The sequence below is a fragment of the Myotis davidii genome, unplaced genomic scaffold (genome assembly GCF_000327345.1).
Source record: "Myotis davidii unplaced genomic scaffold, ASM32734v1 scaffold455, whole genome shotgun sequence".
NCBI classification, from domain to species: Eukaryota; Metazoa; Chordata; class Mammalia; order Chiroptera; family Vespertilionidae; genus Myotis; species Myotis davidii.
Window position 1 is genome coordinate 1,747,899 of NW_006287459.1, and position 20,798 is coordinate 1,768,696.

Here is a 20,798-nt window from a genome sequence, read left to right on the forward strand (position 1 = left end):
TCCAGCTCCCGCAGCTGAGGTCGGGAGCTGTCTGCGAAGTGATTTTTTTTTATTACTTTATTTTTTTAATCCCCGAGGCAGATGGCTGGCGTGGGAGCACCGCCCGTCTCCGCTCTCCGGATCTGTGCCTGGCTGCTCTCTAGCTTCTTGGGGCTCGGGATCGTCGTGCTGTGATGTGTGCCGGGGAGGACTCGGTAAGGGTGAGAGCGAACCCCTTGGCGGCTCCCTGCCTTCAGTTTCATCACCCACCGTCTTCCCTTCTCTCTTTCTTCTCTGTCTCTCTCTTCCCCTCCTGCTCTCCCTCTCCCCCGACCCCATGATTGTGTTCAGGTTTGATGAACTGCCTCAAAACTAGGCGTTAGGGCTGTCGAACTGTTTTTTGTGTTTTTGTTTTTGTTTTGTGTGTGTGTGTGTTTTTAAAAAGAAAAAACACACCATTTTCAGTCCCTTGATTTAGAAAGAGGAATTATTTTATCTTTTCTGAATGCTGGGTTTTGTGGAAAGGCAAATTATGCTTGCGCGCCCCCCACACACTTACACACCTACCTTTGTCATCTCATTTTGAAATGCAGGCGTTTAAGGCAATGTTGGCTCAGCCTCAGAGGTAATGAAGAGGATGGGGGTTGAAAAACCCCGGGTCGATTCCTTAAGGGGGAAAACGGTGTTTGTTTTGGAGCTTGCCCAGAAGTAGTTTTCAAGGGAGAGCTGCAGAAAAAAGTTGGTGCTCTTCCCAGCCAGCACTAACTTTGCAGAACTTAATAGTTGTTTGGGGCATCCTTCGTTTGACATTCTAAAACACATAGTCACACTGGACTGTGCGCAGCAGTGAGACAGCTGGCTGGTTAGTGACACACTCCGGTGTGGAGGGCTAACCTCCCTGTGCCTTTAGAAAGGATGCATTCAAACTAGTCTTACTCATAAGGGCATGTTAACACAGGCATTTGGAAAGTTACCTAAATAAGAGCTAAGTTTCTTCTTGCTTCTTTTCACCCAGTTCTTTGCAAGGAGAAAAAACAACCCTATAGTCTGAGAGCAAGCCTTTGACTAAAATCAACCTTGAAAGATGGACCCACAAGGATTGGCTCCTTATCCACCAACACGTATTATATTCTGTATCCGAAAAGTAACTCCAGAGTGGATAATTATTTTTAAGTTGGGCTAGATCACATTTCTGTGAAGATAACATCATTTAAACAAAATCTTTGCCCTAGCCAGTTTGGCTGAGTGGATAGAGTGTTGGCCTACAGACTGAAGGGTCCCAAGTTCGATTTCTGTCAAGGGCACATGCCCGGGTTGTGGGCTTGGTCCCCAATGGGGAGCTTGCAGGAGGCAGCCGATTCAATGATTCTCTCACATCATTGATGTTTCCATCTCTCTCTCCCTCTCCCTTCTCTGAAATCAATAAAAATATATTTAAAAAAATCTTTGTTGGCTTAATATATATATATATATATATATGTATATATATTACATATAAATTTTTTATTTCAGAGAGGATGGGAGAGGGAGAGAGAGAAACATCAGTGATGTGAGAGAATCATTGATCAGCTGCCTCCTGCATGCCCCCCACTGGGGATTGAGCCAACAACCCCAGCATGTAACCTGTCAGGGAATCCATCTGTGACCTCCTGGTTCAAGGTTTGATGCTTAACCACTGAGCCCCTCTGGCCGGCCCTTTGTTGGCTTTTTAAGAGCAAACATGTAACACATAATCATTGCAACAGATTAAACTCACTCACTGCCCCAGATGAACTCCCACAACAATCTACTGTAAAAAGTAATGTCTTATCTTTCTGGGCTCTTTCCTATTCTCATTACAAATACATATTACATACCTGCATGAGGATAGTTTGTTTTTATCAAAATGAGATCATACTGTGAAAGAATTTCAATCTAAAGTGAAGTAGAGGATATAGAGCGGACAGTCTCAGGCATGTGCCCCCAGAAAAACAAAACTAAAGGACTGATAGATGACTTTCTATAAATGCCTGGTTTACAGGAAACTGATCATGTGGCATTTTCTTAAATATTCGGGTGTTAATCAGGTAGCCTTATATCAGCCTTGACAGTTCTCACAAACCATAGGCTTATAAACCCCTGTTTCCAGAAATGTGAACAAGACCAACCCAGGCCAAGCTGGTCTCACCAAATTGGTCTAAATTGAGCTTTATTTGTGTGACTGGATTGGTTTTGTCTGCTTGAGGGATTTTCAAAGCTGGTCTCTGTTTGATTTCATTTTAACAGACTCTAAACTCTCCCCACTTCCTGTTCCCTGCCCATAAAGCAGCCTACCCCAAACCCTCCGTGGATTTGCCTGTAGCTTGCCACAGTATGTATGTTCCAAATTGTAATTTTTCCGCTATTCCTCATTGAACTCACCTCTCTTTCTTTTTTCTTTCTTTCTTTTTTTTTTTTTTTGACGATTTTGAGCTGGCTTCTTTATTTGGGTCAACACTGTAGTGGTTTCCCCCACTACTTGAAAGTAGAGCATTCCTATGAAAACTTATCATAAACCAAAATGGCATAAAGCGAAGAAGCAGTTGACAATAATTTATAGGGGAAAAATTTGAGTGTTCCCAGACTCAAAAAAAAAAAAAAAAAAAACCCTACCAACTCATACCAAATACTCTTAATTATGTTCAGTTTTACACTCAACGTAACTCCCTTATGAGCATTCAGACTTTTCCGATACCTTAGGACACATATTGCTAATAGATGTGCAAAATAAACCGAGATATAGCACAGGTGTTCACAAACACAATTCATAGCTCTGGCAGCTTGATGCTGAGATGCCGAATGTAGTTGCCTGGGAAGGGGTTTGGCCGGGGCCACTCTCGCTGCAGGGCATGCTGCTGCCTCTATAATGATTGCTGCCAACACATGCTGAACACTATTTTCACTTTCTGCCTTTTTTCGTAAAAACGAAAATCTTCTTCGGATTTCTTTTGGTTAGTGAAAGCAGGTACTAATGTGGGTCTTTTGTAAAAATGAGTTGTGGGATGCAAATTTTAAAAAGCCCAGGATACCTGCATGTAATGGAAAGCAACAACATTCAAAAGTTTTAGGGAGTTTAAAAAAAATAATATTGCAACTGCTACTTTAACATTTGTTAAATTGTATGAAAAGGATGGGGAATCGAGGCAGTCTAAAACAGGATGGATGTCAAGAATGTTTGACCTTTGCACAGCAAGAACTGAATACTTTTGAATGCAATTACTTAGTAACTAAATAGAAATTGACTAGGTTATCACTTATTTTGATGCCAGTAAAATGAAGGAAATGCTCAGAATTTGATGACAATTTATAATAGAACAGAGATGACTCCTTGTTAGACAAATGTACTTTTAAGAATCAATTTTAAAAATTAAGAGGTAAAAAGTGAGCACATATTTAAGTCTTCATTAGATGTCTTATTGTCTGATCTAGTTGGAAGTATTTTTTTTAATGAAGGAAAATCAAAGCGCTACAAGCAAGATCACTTAGGGATTCTTAAAACTCAAAGCATTGGTGAAGATAAATTTAATAGCTTGTCAATGCTTAAAACAAGGAGACTTGATTTATCAAGTCTTGGAACAATTATGTGTGTGGTGGATGCTCTCATCATTCCTGGTCAATAGTTACAGCAGCTGAGCAGCTTTCTTTACACTTAGAAGAGGCTTGTTGTGAGCGTACTCTCTTGAAAACTCTGTTCCCTTCCTGTTATCTTCAATGAGTGTATTTAATTTCAGAAATTGTCTTAATCATAGAAACAACACTTGTCACAAAACCAGTATCGCTATCGGAGTAAGAAGTGGTCCTAGTTTCATAAGAATTGTACCCTTAATGGAATCTTCTTTTATGATGCTCAGTGAAGAGTGTATTCATTCAGTTATTTGAGGTAATAATATGGAACTCTGCACTAAAACTCATAATCCTTGATATAGGAATATATCCTAAGGAAGCCATCTGAATTCCATATGAAGATTTATATATATGTTTATTACAGTGTTATCTGTGATATGGAAAAATATTTAAAATAAAATTAATTCCACAATAGCAAGCTTTTAAAATAATTTAATGCACTACTAGTATATCTCTATATTGATAAAATTTAGTTTCCAAAATATTTTTTAAATTTTTGTGATTTAGAAAGGTTTTTGCAATGTATTAAGTGAAAAAAGTAAGATTTAATACTATATAATCCTGAATGTATAGAATATAATTTTGAAATATAAATACATATAAAATAGCATTTGCTCAATAAATATTTTTTAAGCTCGTACTACATATCAGGCATTGTCCTACATTAATAAATGTTGAACAACACTGTTGCACTTCCAATTTGCATATAAGTTCCTGTTTCTATCAACGGACAGATATATCATGTACAAAAAATTTGGATTTCTAGGTAGTAAAGTTATAGCTTTTTATTTTTCAATCTTTTTCTGATATGTCCAGATCTTCTACAGCAACTATTATTTTTATAATCACAAAAATGCCATTTTGAAAAATATCACCAAGAATACTCTAACTAAAATTAAAAGACCAACTCTAAGCTCTGTATTTTATACACCAGTATGCCTTTTACAAAAGATATTAAAAGCAGTGAGAGATTGATAACACCCCTATGGAAAATGATCCCTAGTGAAAAACAGACTTATATGGGCATTTCACAAAGGAAAGACAATTTTGACTTTTCTAAGGTTTCGGGAAGAGAGATGTTCATTTCCCAATAATTGGAGAATATTCAGCATAAAAATATGTTACCCTATTTTCACACATCACATTAACAAACATGGAAAGCAATTCCAAATGTGTGAGGTTGTTGGGAAGACTAATAACATGGAAAAAATGTTCATGATATGAGGAATGAAAACACTAAGTTACAAATGATGTCCTATCTCTGAAAAATATTCCCATGATTGCCCAGCTGGTATGTCAGTTGATTGAGTGTCGACCTATGAACCAACCAGGAGGGCATGCATGGTCCCATTCCCCTTCAGGGCGCATGCCTGGGTTGCAGGCTTGATCTCCAGTAGGTGGCGTGCAGGAGGCAGCTGTTTGATGTTTCTCTCTCATTGATCTTTCTTTCCCTCTCCCTTCCTCTCTATAATCAATAAAAACATAATGTTAATAGTACTTATTAACATTGGTGGTGGGATTATATATGATTTCTATTTTCTCATGATATTAATCTGTAGTTTCTAAAATGTCTACAATAAATATATTTTAGTTTTGTCCTAGAATGAAGAGAACATAGACGATATTACCTTTCCCCTCTTTCACAAAGCCTCCGCCATCTCTTGTATGTAATTTCATGTCAGGTGTCATTGTTTCTGAATTATATTTGATTTATAAGGGAAACCACCAGATACAACTTATTCTCGTCACATTCACTCTTCTGACTCCAGCTGTTTTCTAGAATAATAAGCAGTGTGGGTCTGATTCAAGCTTTATTCCGTTCCATTTCCTGTCGATCACATCTGCTAGAGTCTCATGCTGATAGGTCTTCATGAAATATTCCTTAATTTATTTCTCTAAAATCTGCTTTGTTCCATTTAAGGCCTTTCTGAATGAGGAAGATGAGCACAATTACATTTCTCTTAGCAAAACGAACTTATAAAATTTCAACTCTACGGAGGGTAGGTAATAACAAACTGTCTTCAGGAAAGACAATACCATTGACTTCACCTGCTGCCATTTCAAATACTTCTGTGTTGTCACTGAACTGACATCAAAAGCCACTTACTTGAGACACAAAACTTTAAAAATAGTCTGAGAAGATACAGTTTAATACTTAAAAGGTTTGTGTTCACTGGTTTTAGTATGTACTTCCTGGCAACAGATTCCCTTTTAAGACATAATAAAACTAAACATTTTTGTTAGTGTTTCATCAGAAAAAAAGAAGGGAACATTTTCTCCATCCTTTTAGCTTGGGTATATTTTTAGATGAAGATAAGGAAAGAAATACGAATCCTCATGACATTCAGTGGAGAGTTTGTTTTGCCTAGGGAATCAAGTTTTCTTATCAGAGGTCCTGAGTATCTTTGTAGAGGTGTGGAATGCTAGAGAGTCCCACAGTGGTCATTGAAGTTGTAATTAATTAATTCTATGTGAAGTTAGAGTCCCAGCATAAAAATATTTTCATGCCGAAACCTGTTTGGCTCAGTGGATAGAGCGTCGGCCTGCGGACTGAAGGGTCCCAGGTTCGATTCCGGTCAAGGGCATGTACCTGGGTTGTGGGCACATCCCCAGAGGGAGATGTACAGGAGGCAGCTGATCGATGTTTCTCTCTCATCGATGTTTCTAGCTCTCTATCTCCCTTCCTCTCTGTAAAAAATCAATAAAATATATTAAAAAATATTTTCATAATGCATCTGTACACAACTTGGTCTATTTTCTTTTAATATACTTTGGATTTAATCAAGTTAGATTAAGTCTCTCATTAATTGCTGGTAATTTTATTTGCCACCTTTGTTTATGCTACCAGGCCCACATGATGTTGAACATGGTCATTTCAGAATACTGTAGATTGGTCATGTTCTGAAGATATTAGGAATCAGCAGAAAGAATCTTGAAATAGGTTCTTATCTAGGAATTGAGAACCTTCTGACCAAGAAGTGTTTTTTTTCCCGCCCACTAACTTGAACTATCTAATGTAAAGAGCAAGGAAGGTGGTATTTAAAAAGTATAACAGACTTGTTTTTGAGATTACTTTGATATCTAGAAATGTATATGCCCTATGTAAGTATATGTTTTACTGCAACAATTATCTCAACTTTCTTTTGCTGTTCTGAAAGCTAAGCTGAAATTTTAGCTGAATTTTGCCATAAACATGTCAAAGCCTATCTCATGAGGATGATTAACCTCTGAAGAATTTCAGGGAATGAGGGAATCTCATGAAGTTCACGCCTGATCCCTCTACAGGACTCTGGACTCCTTGGAGACAAGAACCAGGGAGTTCACATAGGACGCTTCATCATTTTGGTTGTAGTGTCTGGAAAAGTGCATGGCTGACACATTGGCCTTTTGGTACCTATTTATTAAACAGGTATGAGGAAAAGAGATCTCTGAACAGTGGAAATAGGTTTGGCTAAATATGTCTTGTTAAGTTTCTATATTCTGCTCCCTGAAGACCGTTAGGTCATTAATTCCATTTATTTCTGTTTATTAACTACTAGAGGCCTGGTGCATGAAATTTGTGCATGGAAGGGGAGGGGCGGTTCTCAGCCCAGCCTGCACCCTCTCAGAATCCAGGACTCCTTGGGGGATGTCCAGCGGCCGGTCAGTCAGACATCCCTCTCACAATCCGGGACCACTGGCTCTTAACCGCTCCCCTGCCTGCCTGCCTGATCACCCCTAACCACTCGCCTGTCTGCCTGATCGCCCCTAACCACTCTGCCTGCCTGCCTGATCCTCCCTAACTGCTTGCCTGCCTGCCTGATTGCCCCTAACCGCCTCTGCCTCAGCCCCCGTCACCACAGCTTCATCTCAAAGGACATCCAGAATGATGTCCGGAAGGTCGTTTGGCTGCCTGGTCTAATTAGCATATTATGCTTTTATTATTATAGAGTCTAAGGTAGATGGAAGTATGAGTTAAGTCTTAAGAAAGGCAGATATTTTGGCAGCCACGGGACAAACAAACCTGTAAAATTAGACACGAGCATTAAAAACAAGGAGGTCTTCAACTACTGAAGACCCTGAAGGCACCGCTATATAGAGCACTTTGCAATGACTGGTGCTCCATGCATTGGTGCTGAAATCTCAGAGAAGGAAATGCATTTAGAATGCTGTATAAAGTATAGGAAAATTGAGAACACATTTATAATGCTTTCCATCCTGTATGAAAGGAATTAATGAAGCTGTCTGGTTACTCAGAAGAACTTCCTTCCTATGAGTTTTTAAATTAACATACCTTGGCTATTTTTAAAAACAGATTTGTCTTGTTCTAGTTCCCTTTTTATGTCTTCCTATTACAGTCTTGCAAGTGGCCATTTTAGGCTGACATACTGTAGATTTTAATATGAACTGTAATAACTTTAGCATGCATAATAAAAGCTGTAATGAATTAACAGGAAATAACTAAGCATATATCACTTCTACAGCCAGAGTTTTTAAGATTATTACAGACATTCTGCATGTAAGAGAGGTATTATGTTATTCATTAATCATATGTTCATTCCACACACACATATTGAAAGTCTATGCCTGATACTTACTGTTTTAGGCCTACGCCGCATCAATGAACAAAAGAGATATAAATTCCTCCTCTGATGGAGGCAGAAGAAAACAGCTAAAATACAAAAGTAATTATACCTTATGAGAAAGGGACGTGAGTTCTATGAGAAATGAAACTGGAGGAAAATAGGGACTGCTGAGACAAGGCTGTGCAGAGTGGAGTGAAGGAGGAGAGGGGTATTGAGAGAACATAGGGAGGCAGATAGGGAGGCACTGGCGGCTGTAATTATAACTAAGATGAGAGCCTTTCGAGATTTGGAATTGTGGAAATATCAGGATCTAACTTAGGTTTTTAACAGGACTAGGTGATAGTATTAGACGAGAGTGATGGTGGGAATGATGCCAAGTGGTGAGATTCTGGATATATTTTAAAGGCAGGGCCAACAGAATTTGCTAACTGACTGTATGGATTTTGAGGGAAGACAGGACCCTCTGATGACTCAAAGGCTTTGGGGCTAAAGATCTAGAAGAATTAAGTTGCCATCAGCTGACAGGGCTCATCTGGGGGAAGGGACAGCAGGTTTTGGGGAGAGTACCAGGAGCTCAGTGTTCCACATGTTTCCATTTGGAGATAGGCTAGGCCAGTGGTTCTCAACCTTCCTAATGCCGCGACCCTTTAATACAGTTCCTCATGTGGCGGTGACCCCCAACCATAAAATTATTTTCGTTGCTACTTCATAACTGTAATTTTGCTACTGTTATGAATAGTAATGTAAATATCTGATATACAGGATGTATTTTCATTGTTACAAATTGAACATAATTAAAGCATAGTGATTAATCACAAAAACAATATGTAATTATATATGTGTTTTCCGATGGTCTTAGGCGACCCCTGTGAAAGGGTCGTTCGACCCCCAAAGGTTGAGAACCTGGGCTAGGCTGTCTAGTTGGCAGCCTAGTTGGATGAGTCTAGTTGGATGAGTCTGGACTTTGGGGAAGAGTTCTGAGCTGGAGAATAGTCACTTAGGGAAACCTGTAGAAGTTCTCTTTAGATGGTCTTAGTTTTCTCAGTAAAACAGAAACGAGATCATCAGCACGAAGGAAGCTGGGAGGAAGATACGCAGTTAGAGGAAAAGGTATGAAACAGTTGCCTGTTAAAATGGGAAAGTAAAGAGACTAGAAGTCCTATATGATTGCAGTTGGCATGCGCGGCCAACTTGTAGCTCATGGCCGGTAATTTAAAGTGACACTAACCAGGCACATTATGTGTTTCCCTGTAGGCACTTTCAACCCATAGGTATTGGAATGGAGTATATAGGGATTTGATAGAACTGATTTGAATATAGCTAGGGTAAGGGCTTTGCCAAGAAAGAAGTGAGAAAGGACCTAAGGGCTGGAGAGAATACAAGGAAGTGACCACAGTCTTGACGATGCATTTCTAAATGTGTGAGCGGGGAGATGAGGCCGTGCAAGGAGGAGGGGCAGTGAGAGATCATGGGCCAGTCACTTACAGGTCCCCGTGAGACCCGATGATATTGAAGTCGGGCTGAAATGGATCATTTATTTACATGTACATTTTATTGTTATATATTGGATCATATTTCAAATACACGTAAAGAGCTTTCTAATGAATGCATCTAATGAGTGTTTGAAAATTAAATATTTGAATTTGTTAATTTATTTTTTCAAATGAAGTATGCTTGTAGTATTTTTCCCCCTGAATGACTTAAGTTCAGATATTTTATACTAGTCCTATTCTTCCTCCTAACCCTCACATTCCTTGGTAGGCTGCCAGAAGCTATGTGCCTTCTACCAACTTAATTGCTCAAGTTTCTGCCCTATATCAGAGCCTTCTACTGGCTGTGGAGGCTCTCACTCCAGCGGAGGTATTTGGATCAGGCTTGGGTAACCATTGACCAAGCTGTGTCACTTGGGTGAGTTTCCCAATCACTCTGAGTCTCAATGTTTTCAACGTCAAATGGGGATAAAAACATGTACATTGTTGTCAGATTAAAGTTATGTATATTTATCCCCAGCACAGGACCTTGCATGTCTTTTTAAAATGTATTTATTTTTATATTATTTTTTATTGATTAAGGTATTACAAATGTGTCTTTATCCCCCCATAGTCCCCTCATCCCCTCAGTCTTGCCCTCACCCTTACTCCTTGTTGTCTGCGTCCATCGCTTATGCTTATATGCATGCATACTGCATGTCTTTTTAAATGGTAGATACTGTTATGATCTCAGGTTTCTTGAATTAATAATATTGTATTACAGTTGAATAACTGAATCTCAAAAACAGCTCTTCTATCATTTCAATAACGTAGATTTTAGGAGTATTCAGGATTACCAATGTCAGAACATATATGTTTATAATTTTCAGCTTTAAGAATAGACTATGACATACTGGCAAATTACCATGAGTATGGGTGAGTTATTATTTTTTTTTAGTTTCCAGTAACATGGAGAGACCACATACCACTGCGACATTTTTCCTGACTTTTTGCTAGCTCAAACCAGTTTTGAGCCTAAGCATTAATTAGCAAAAGTTAACTCAATTGGAGGTATGATCCCTATAAGAAAAAGCTGAGATATGTTGAAAAAAAAGAGGTAATAAAGCTTTCAGTGTCTGAATGGACACATAAATACTTAATTCTCACACAAGAAAATTGAAAAATCTCTTTCTATTTCATGTATTTTGGAAACATTAAGAAGAGATAAACTTTTCTCAGTAGAAAGCAATGCATCTAGATACCACAGTCATATTTTATACCTCTGTCTTCTTTAAAAATAAACACGCTCTGTTTGAAAGTTCTAAACTGACTCTTCATCAGCAATGAAATAAAACACATTGCGGTGGAGGGTGTCTTTCCTCAGCCTGAGTGAGAGGCAGCTTCTGTGATGTAGAATAGAACTGTGTCTTTAGGTTGTGTCCCCAGCATCAACCATAGCGTTCGGTGTTCAGGTCTAGTTTGCTGAGTGAATGGGACTGAGTGAGCTTGGTTTGGACACTCTTTTCTACAGATGCATAAGGGCCATGTGCTTGATTAGAGTTGGCCTTTTCCCATGAGCGTCCTGTAACTGCTTATCTTCTTTTCCAAAGATTGTGTGGGGTGAAGAAAAACACTTCTTTTCCTTTTATCGGTAGCACAAAAATAATCACTAAGGGAGCCGTGCCAGCATGTCACCTTGGCACCTGATGCAATAAGAAACCAGCAAAGATTTCAGGTGATCTTACTGCCACCTTATTGCTTATTACCTGTCAGATAAGGAATCAGCTTCTTATAGAGAGAGCTGGAGAAGTAGGTCTGGTGTGACCCAGATTGGAACAAGCTTTGGTTTTATCTGTGTTTCAGAGATGTATAGGCCAAGAAAACTTTCACATCCCAAGTCTACTGTGAAAAATTTCTTATAGCTATAACATCTCTCTTTCTCTTTTTATTGACCCTGATAGGTAAATTCTTTCTTCCCAGGTTTGGGGTATATAGGAACTTTGATATTTTTGTTAGAGTTTTCTCATCTTGTTTGAGAAAAAGGTTACAAGTCTGTCAAGGCCAGGACCCACTGTTCTCCATTGTTCTCCCTTGCCAAACTTTTGGAAATGTTGGCTGAAACTGATTTGTAATTGTATTAAATCTGCAGAATCTATCCTGAAGGCCTCATCAGCCATTGCTGGGTATTTTTGTGTGTAAACTAGACTTTCGCTATATGAGTTAATTCTAGCCTTAGATGAGAGGGTCTGCTTGTATCAGCTGTCAAGTCATCGGTACATGGCCTCAGTCTATACCAGCTGTGGGCAAACTACGGCCCGCGGGTCGGATCCGGCCCCTTTGAAATGAATAAAACTAAAAAAAAAAAAGACCGTACCCTTTTATGTAATGATGTTTACTTTGAATTTATATTAGTTCACACAAACACTCCATCCATGCTTTTGTTCCGGCCCTCCGGTCCAGTTTAAGAACCCATTGTGGCCCTCGAGTCAAAAAGTTTGCCCACCCCTGCTCTATACACTCAAAGAAGAAAGACTGCCCAATAATACGAGTGACATCTAAATCTTCATTCTTAATTTCAACTTTACATATTGAAAGAAATTTACATAGCCGAGTTCTCAAAGCATGTTCCAAGGACCAACTTGAGCACTAACCTGGAAACTTGTTAGAAATGCAGATTCTTTTTTTTTGTTTTGTTTTTAAAAATTGATTTTTAGAGAGAGAGGAAGGGAGAGGGAAACAGAGAGAGAAACATCAATATGAGAGCAAAACATCCATCTGGCTGCCCCCTACATGCCCTCAACGGGGGGTTGAGCCCGCAACCTGAGCACATGCCCCGACTGGGAATTGAACCTGGCAACCCCAGGTGCACAGGATGAAAACCAACAACCCAGCCACATCGGGAAGGAAAGAAATCCAGCTTTTTGAGCCCCACCCAGATCTGCTGAGTCAGCAGCATGGGGTGGTGCTTCAGCACATTCGGATGCATACGGGAATTTGACAGCCACAAACAGAGCGTCTTGAAACGACGACACACAAGAATGTTTTTCTCCTTTAGACAAGTGAGCTCATATATGTACATTTCAGGTTGTGTGTTGGCTGATGATGATCTCATCAATGTTTAAATACTAACTGGGCTTAAGGGAATTCATTATCCCGTATTTACCTTTGATGATCTGTCCTGCTACAAAATTTCCATTAAGCATTCATTGAGGGAAACAGTGTTTTGAGCTCTGTCTGCTTTCAAGTACATTTGTACACAAGAAGGAACATAGTATCTGCTATTTTAGGTGCACTCTGTTATAGATTATAGCTTGTAATATCTTCTAGAAAAATATGGTTATTTTAAATGACTATAATAAAAATGTAGGTTATGAATTAGAAATAATCTAATTTAAACGATCATATTTGACTATTTGAAATTTTATGTATAAATGGAATTGTGTAGTTGGAAAGGCATGACTTTGGAGTCAAATATTGCATGCCTTGAGTTATACTTTTTGACCTTTTATTTCTTCCTCTGGAACTAGGAAGTAAAACTTCATTCCATGTTGTGAAGATTAAATTAAATGGCATGTGAAATGTATTTTGTAAGCAGTAACTATTATGAAAGTGTTATGTGTACTTATTTTCTAGCAACATTTGGCTTGTATTTCTTTATTTCTAATTTTAATTGATCTATGTCTTAAAATTGATAGCTTTATAGATTTTAGAACTTTAATTACAGGTTTTGTTCAGCTTCTGTGAGTCAGTGGGATATTGGATCATGTAGCATCATGCACACATAATGCACAGGGCAGCATTAGACTGTTTCATAGCTATTAATTAAAACTTCTTCCTTTAAAACTTGAAAATTAGATTTTAAAAATTATAATTCAATACATTTCATTGTAACAAAAAAAGAAAAGTTAACAAGTCCCTCCTATTCCTTTTTTGCGATACCTAATAGATTGTAGCAATTCACACTCCCATTGCCAGAGTTATATTTAATTTGCTAAATTTTATTGAGGTTTTCCATCAATATTCATAAGTGAAAGTGATTTATAATTTTCGTGTGCCAATTATAAAGACGTTTACACATACATATTTTTAGAACATAATTGATATTTCTGTGATGGTGATTAATGATTACTTGCAATGAAATTTTTTCCCCCTACAATATAATTGCCTTACTGTGAAATAGTATTGCAAGTTGGATGTATATAGCATTTGGTTTGTATTAATTTCATATTCAGTCCCTCTCTACCAGTTTAAACCTGTATGTTAAGAATATTTTTTTAAACCTAGTTGGTTGTTTGTAATTGGTGGTGGTTCTTTTCTTAAAAAATATATTTTTATTATTGATTTCAGAGAGGAAGGGAGAGGGAGAGAGATAGAAACATCAATGATGAGAATCATTGATTGGCTGCCTCCTGCACGCCTCACACTGGGGATGGAGCCCACAACCTGGGATGCGCCCTGACCGGGAATCGAACCGTGACCTGGTTGATAGGTTGAACCTCAACCACTGAGCCACACCAGCTGGGCTGTGTTAAGAATCTTGATCTTGGTCATATGAATTAACTTTGACATTCTAGACAAAATGCTAAAGTCAGTTAATTAAAGCAAGGGGTCCAGAGACAGGCGTCCTTTGTCACTGCATTTCTGGGTAATAGTGAACATCAGGTTGTCATGCTCAGCCCAGGAACATGCAGGCTTTTTCATAGAGTTAATCGTTAATGGTATTTTCCATCACTAACCAGCTGGAATTTTGCTGTAATTCAAATTTCCACACAGTAGTAGTTGCTCTTAAACTAAAATGAAGTTAAGAATGAAGATTTTAATAAAAAACCTAGGTAAACTATATTTTATTTTTTAATGAAATGCTAAATCTCCCTGCCTGTAAGGAGAGCAGCTCACTGGGGAGTAGAGTATCAAGACCTAAGCATTCTTTCTGGCTCAATGTGATGATAATTGAACTTGTTTTGTGTGTGTGTGTGTGTGTGTGTGTGTGTGTGTGTGTGTGTGTTTTAAATTTGTTGTTAATTCTCAAGGTAGGGTTCCAATCAGTGGCATAATGTTAGGTCAAGTAAAGCATGGAACCATTTGTTTATTATCAGAAACCATGACAAGTCAGCTCCCTGTGGAGTGGGCTAAATCTTAGAGTTATGAATGATATTCTTGAAAAATCTTAAAAATGTTCCTTAGAGCTTTTGTCTCCTGGGTGGCTCTGCTTACCCATGGGAACACTTGATAGAGGGTTTTGCTATCTTTAGCTAATGGGTTGCCTGGCAGACTCTGCAATTAAAGAGGTAGTATGGGAAAAGGAAACAAAAACACCTCGTTTCCTCTTTCATGTCTCAGCGTGGCTTTCCTTCCATTAGAAGCAGGAGTAAGTTTCAGAAAACACAAGTACAGTAGCCCCCCCTTATCTTCTGGAGATATGTTCCAAGACTTCCAGTAGATGCCAGAAGCCAAAGATAGTACTGAATCCTAAATATTCATGTCATTGATCATCTAACTTTGGCCAAGCATGAGACTCTCTGGAGTCTGGGAAGGAATTAGAGAAGGTCCCTGACCTTGAAGAATGAAGCTACCCGAAGCACACTATAGCAAGTGCCAGTGATGGAGCCATGCCCAGGTTTTCATGGGAGCAGCGCCGGGAGTACCTTACTGTAGCTCCTGTGTGGATCCTCAACCTCTCCCACTCCAAGGTCAAGCTAAAACAGTCTAGATCCGTGGTCGGCAAACTGCGGCTCTTTGGCCCCTTGAGTGTGGCTCTTCCTAAGCCTTAGGAGTAACCTTATTAAGGTAATAACAATGTACCTACCTATATAGTTTAAGTTTAAAAAATTTGGCTCTCAAAAGAAACTTCAATTGTTGTACTGTTGATATTTGGCTCTGTGGACTAATGAGTTTGCCGACCACTGGAAGATGAATAGGGGCTGTTGTGAGTGGGTGATGTGATTGACCAGCCCTCTGGAAAAAGAGGGCAGCATTTCCAAAGGTGCAGGTTATAGGCTGTGCTTTGCAACCTCCCAGACATGTCATCTGGGTACTAATTAAACCGCACATTCATGCTCCTGAATCAGAATCTCCAGGGGAGGGGCCTAGGAGACTGTAATTAGCAGAGGGCCCCAGGACTAGAGGAATATAGTTTGTTCATGAACGTAATTGGAATGAAATTTGAAGAAGATGGTGGAGGATGAGATCAGATGGTATGAAGGTTATCTATATACTAGAGGCCCAGTGCATGAGATTTGCGCACTGGTGGGGGGCGTGGCCGGTGGGATCTGCCCTCTGTGTGAGTGCTGCTCATTCCGGTCAGCCGAGCGGCTGTGGACCCGCCCTCTGAGTGGCTGCTCTGTGGCTCAGCATCTTCCATTGAGCTGGAGGACTTGCCTCTCCAGAGGACCCGGTCAGGGCCGGGACCAGGGACAATAGCACTGAGAGTTGGTGGAGTAGGCCTCAGTCCCATGGCGGCAACAAACCTGCCTCCCAGCCTCCGGGGTCAGCTCTGCGAACCTGGCAGCAGCAGCACTATGTAGCCTGCGGGTGTCCGGAGGAGGTGGCAGGGAGTGAGGAGGAGGATCCTGGGGCAAGGAAGTGACGATCACAGCCTGGGTTCCTGTCCGTTGGCCCAGGGTTCGCAGCGGGAGCAGCTGGTCATCACGGTCAGCCAAGCGGTGCTTCCACTCTGGTAGCGCACTGACCACAGGGGGCAGCTCCTGCATTGAGCATCTGCCCCTGGTGGTCAATGCGCATCATAGCAACTGGTCGACTGGTCATTCTGGTCATTCTGCTGTTCGATCACAGGGCTTTTATTATATAGGATATAAAAGCTTAAGTGACCATCCGACCATCCGACTGGTAGCTATGACATGCAATGACCACCAGGGAACAATTGCTCCAACCAGTAGCTATGACATGCACTGACCACCAGGGGGCAGACGCTCAAAGCAGGAGCTGCCCAGCTGTGGTGACTTGGCAGCTGCACTTCTCCGGTGACGCACCTGGAACCAGAGAGGAGAGAGCCCAATTCTGGGATGCGTCACTGGAGAACCACCCTCTTGTAATCTGGACCCCTTGGCGGGTATTGGAGAGCTGATTTCAGCCCGATCCCTGCAAGCCAGGCTAAGGGACCCCATCGGTGCACGAATCCATGCACTGGGCCTCTAGTTTTATTATATTTATTAGAGGCCCAGCGCATGAAATTGTGCACAGGTAGGGTCCTTAGACCTAGCCTGTGATCAGGCCTATCTTCTGCCCGCTCTCCAGTCCCCAGTCCTGCCCTGTCGTCCCCACCAGCCAGCTGGTTCCCCTCCCCCTCCCTGGGTCCTGCCCTGCTGTTGCCACCAGCCTCTTAGTTCCCCTCGCCGGCCCTCATCCCACCCCACTGCCATCGCCAGCCAGTCGGTTCCCCTCGCCGGCTCCCCACCTCATAGCGACTGGTCGAGTGGTCATTCCGGTTGTTACGCTTATGGTCACTGGCCTTTATTATATAGGACTAGAGGCCCAGTGCATGAAATTTGTGCATGGGTAGGGACCGTAGGCCTGGCCGGTGATCAGGGCTGATCGGGGCCTTCTGGCTGCTGGCTGGGCCTTCCTTTTGTTCCGCGCTGCCCCCTGGTGGTCTGCACACATCATAGCAAACAGTCAAACTCCTGGTCGGTTGAACCCCTGAGGAGACAATTTGCATAGTAGCCTTTTATTACATAGGGTTAGTCATGCCTGTCTTTTATGATTTGTTTTCTATTTGTATCCTACTTAAAACTGGTTACTTCTCAGGTATCAACGGTGACACTGAACTGAGCATTTACTTAGACTTGGGCAACTTCATTTACTTTGAAATCAATCTGTTGAAAGTTTGGACCTCAGACCAATTTACTGGGTTTCAAACCTTGACTTATTTATGACCTGAGAAATAGCCAAAGAGGAGAGCAGGAATTAGAGCATTGTCATCTATAGTGTGCCCAAGACTCTTAATGTTATGTTATTTTATTCATTAGCAAGCTGAGGCCCAGAGGTTAATTACATAGGTCAGAGATCTAATGAGTGATGCAACTGCCATTTGAGCCTTGGTCTATAGAGCAGGGGAATTTGATTCTTCAGAATGGTGAGCAGAGTGCTCATCCACTCAATTAAAATAGGTGAAATAGAAAATACAGGCTTAGGGGCAGGGGCTACAGTGAAAAAGCTTCTGACATTTGTTACTATGTGAAAATTTGTGTCCAACATCCTGTCATTGTTTTTAAGAAAATCTAATTATCAATATTTTATGTGAATTTATCTCCATTTTTAAATGTCCTGTATTAAAAGAAATATATTAAGAACAATGTGTTTGCCAACATCATGGCACAAAATACATCATTAGATAGAATTTTACTAGTTTGTAGCCTTGAGATTAAATAACCTCTAAAGTCTAAGCTTTTAAATATAATTATTCTTGATGAGGTATGACTTACTCTGATTTGCCTTCCTTTCATATCATGAAGAAATTTTCCTGAATATCCATGTGAAATGTTATTAATAATAGAACCTTCTCTAAGTACTAGTATACTTTTAACTTTGCTGGGGCATGTGGGGATTTTCTGTCTTAAAAACCACAGCTAGGAAGCATGTCCTGTAGCTCTTAACTTGAGCCTTACTTTGATTTATGAAGACAGAAAAATAAGACAATACAAAAAAATGCAGGAGATATGGTAAATAAAGTGTTGTCTTCCCCTGACCCTTCTAGTCCAACTGCTGTCTTTTAGTGCCTTTTATCCATTGTGGAGCCTCACATAATAGTGTCTTTCAAGAGTGTAGATAGCAGCATATTAGTGAATCTTGTAACCAATTCAGTGCATCTTGAGCAATATTAAAATGAGAGACAGAGAGAGAGAGAGAGAGACTGAAAGAGTTACTGTAGAATAGAAAATGCATGCATTGCAAGTAATAAGAGTAAAAAATGTTTTGTAGGCTTTTTTTTCAGCTATATATGTATGCATGTCTATGTCTATGTTCCAGGTTCACCATAGAATATCATAGAATGTATTTGGTAACTGGCTGGCAGTTACCAAATTTTGAAAGCACTGAGCTGGAGTGCTAAGTAGATCCTTGGTCATTCTTGCTTAATATAAGATGGTTTAAATTCTAAGCTGGAACCTTGAAAGGATGTTTTCCACATGCTAGTTACCTGCACTCCTAGTCTTTTTTTCTTCTATTCCTTGAAAGCACTAGCACCTTTTCTCTCTTGTGTAGATCAGTCCCTTGATCCGATCATCACTTATTAGGAAAAGATTAGCAATGATGAAGGGAGGGAGAGTCATTACAGGACGACAAGCCACCTGGCCTTGGGGAGTAGGACAGAGACTCGATGGCTGAGGGCGGATGCTGAGGAGAGCGGTGAGCCAGGAGGAAGGAGAAGGCAATATACCAGTAGATAAAGCACCTAATATAAGTGTAAAGACATTGAAAAGGTACACAGGAAAGCGGACCAAGGGAAACTTGGGCAATAAAATGTCTTCCAGTCATAGATTTGTCTCTTTGGAATGGAGTGAATGGGAAAAAAGAAGGTTGTTGAGTATGTATGTGGAGTGAAAAGTTGATTGTTTTTGTAAACCAGTGAGTATTTTTTTTCTAGTGTGAGGTTGTTAGTTAAATACACCACAAATTACCAGAAGTTAACATCACCCATGCCTCATATTTTAAAAAATATTTCTAACTTTTCATTCTCAAGAAATTGTATTCTGAAATTTAAAAATCTAGGTAGAATCTAGATTGTTGTATGAGATTGTGAACAATAGGGGAATACACACTCCTCTGTCTTAATATGAATTTACAAAGTGCTCACTTAATGCTGAAGATACAATAGTTCTGTGACTTTAAGCAAAAAGATGCATTAACAAAACCACTGTTACCACAGGCTAATTCATATAAACAAGAGTTAAGTTCCTATGGCATCTCATCAGCATTATAACAATTGAACTAAATGTTATTGGAGAACCTGCTGTAATTACAAGTAAAAACTTCTCTTTTAAAGTTTCCAGAAATTATATAAATTGTACTGATTTCACCCTTCTAAAACTTTGAGATTTGTCATAATGGTCACCTACTGTGCATGAGGTGAAATGCATGAAAAGCACTGGGTGCTTATATTAAGTGTTTTACATTCTTGTTGGTTCATTGATAAAGCACGAGGTAGTTCTGGGGTAGATTTATGAATGCGCTAATGAACTACCTTAATAACTCAAGCTGCATTGGAGGTTAAGCCTTATAGGACATTTGGTCTTGTCAAAACCACCCACTGAGGCATTTGGTCCATGTCAAAAGGTCCTTGATCCATAATAGTATTCTGTATGTATTAATTCTGAAAACCAAAAGTAGAAATAAGTGGTATGAGCTATTTGAACCCAGCGATGTCTTCTAAGTGTGGACATTTATTTAATTGATTTTTTACAGAGAGGAAGGGAGAGGGATAGAGAGTTAGAAGCATCGATGAGAGAGAAACTGCCTCCTGCACATTCCCTACTGGGGATGTGTCCGCAACCAAGGTACATGCCCTTGATGGGAATTGAACCTGGGACCCTTCAGTCCTCAGGCTGACGCTCTATCCACTGAGCAAAACCAGTCAGGGCAGTGTGGACATTTTGGACAGGATCAAATATCAAGGACCATTTGGCCTGGACCAAATATGCTTCTAGATATTTCTGATGAGACCAAATTTCAAGAACCTTTGGCATGGACCAAATGTCTCCATGGATGTTTTGGGCAGGACCAAATATCCACTAATCTAGGTGAAGAAGCTATTTTTTTTTTTTAACTTAAGTGAAAAAACAGGCTTTTCAAGTCACTTCAGAGGAACACCTTAAAAACATTATGTTGAAAAGATGAGCATTGTTTTGGCCAGTCAGTGTTTATAGATTTAGCTGTCTCTGAACAGATATTTTAGAGAGCAAACTCCAAAGGACAGAATTTGATAAGGATAGAACTATTGTTTTTTCTTTTTTTCAATCCTATCTAATAATAGACAAACATGGTAATTAACCATACCTCCACTATGCTTCCCATTGGCTAATCAGCAGGATATGCAAATTAACTGCCAACAAAGATGGCAGCTGGCAGCCACGCAGATGAAGCGAACATGAGGCTTGCTTGCTCCAGTGATGGAGGAAGCCAAGGTTCC

General features: G+C 40.0%; 1 protein-coding gene across 4 annotated transcripts in view; it reads left to right on the top strand.

Moving 5' to 3' along the window:
- Nucleotides 1–6: 6 nt before the first annotated feature.
- The window catches only part of ATP10D (ATPase, class V, type 10D), a 75,695-nt gene continuing 54,903 nt past the window's right edge, over nt 7–20,798 (top strand). For 2 of the 4 annotated variants that reach the window (XM_006759249.1, XM_015560985.1), the window contains exon 1: nt 7–194. The gene's annotated coding sequence lies outside the window, so the exon portion shown is untranslated. Of the gene's footprint in view, nt 201–9,947; nt 10,095–20,798 lie in introns of all 4 variants that reach the window. The other 2 variants (XM_006759250.1, XM_006759251.1) reach the window with 2 other exon arrangements.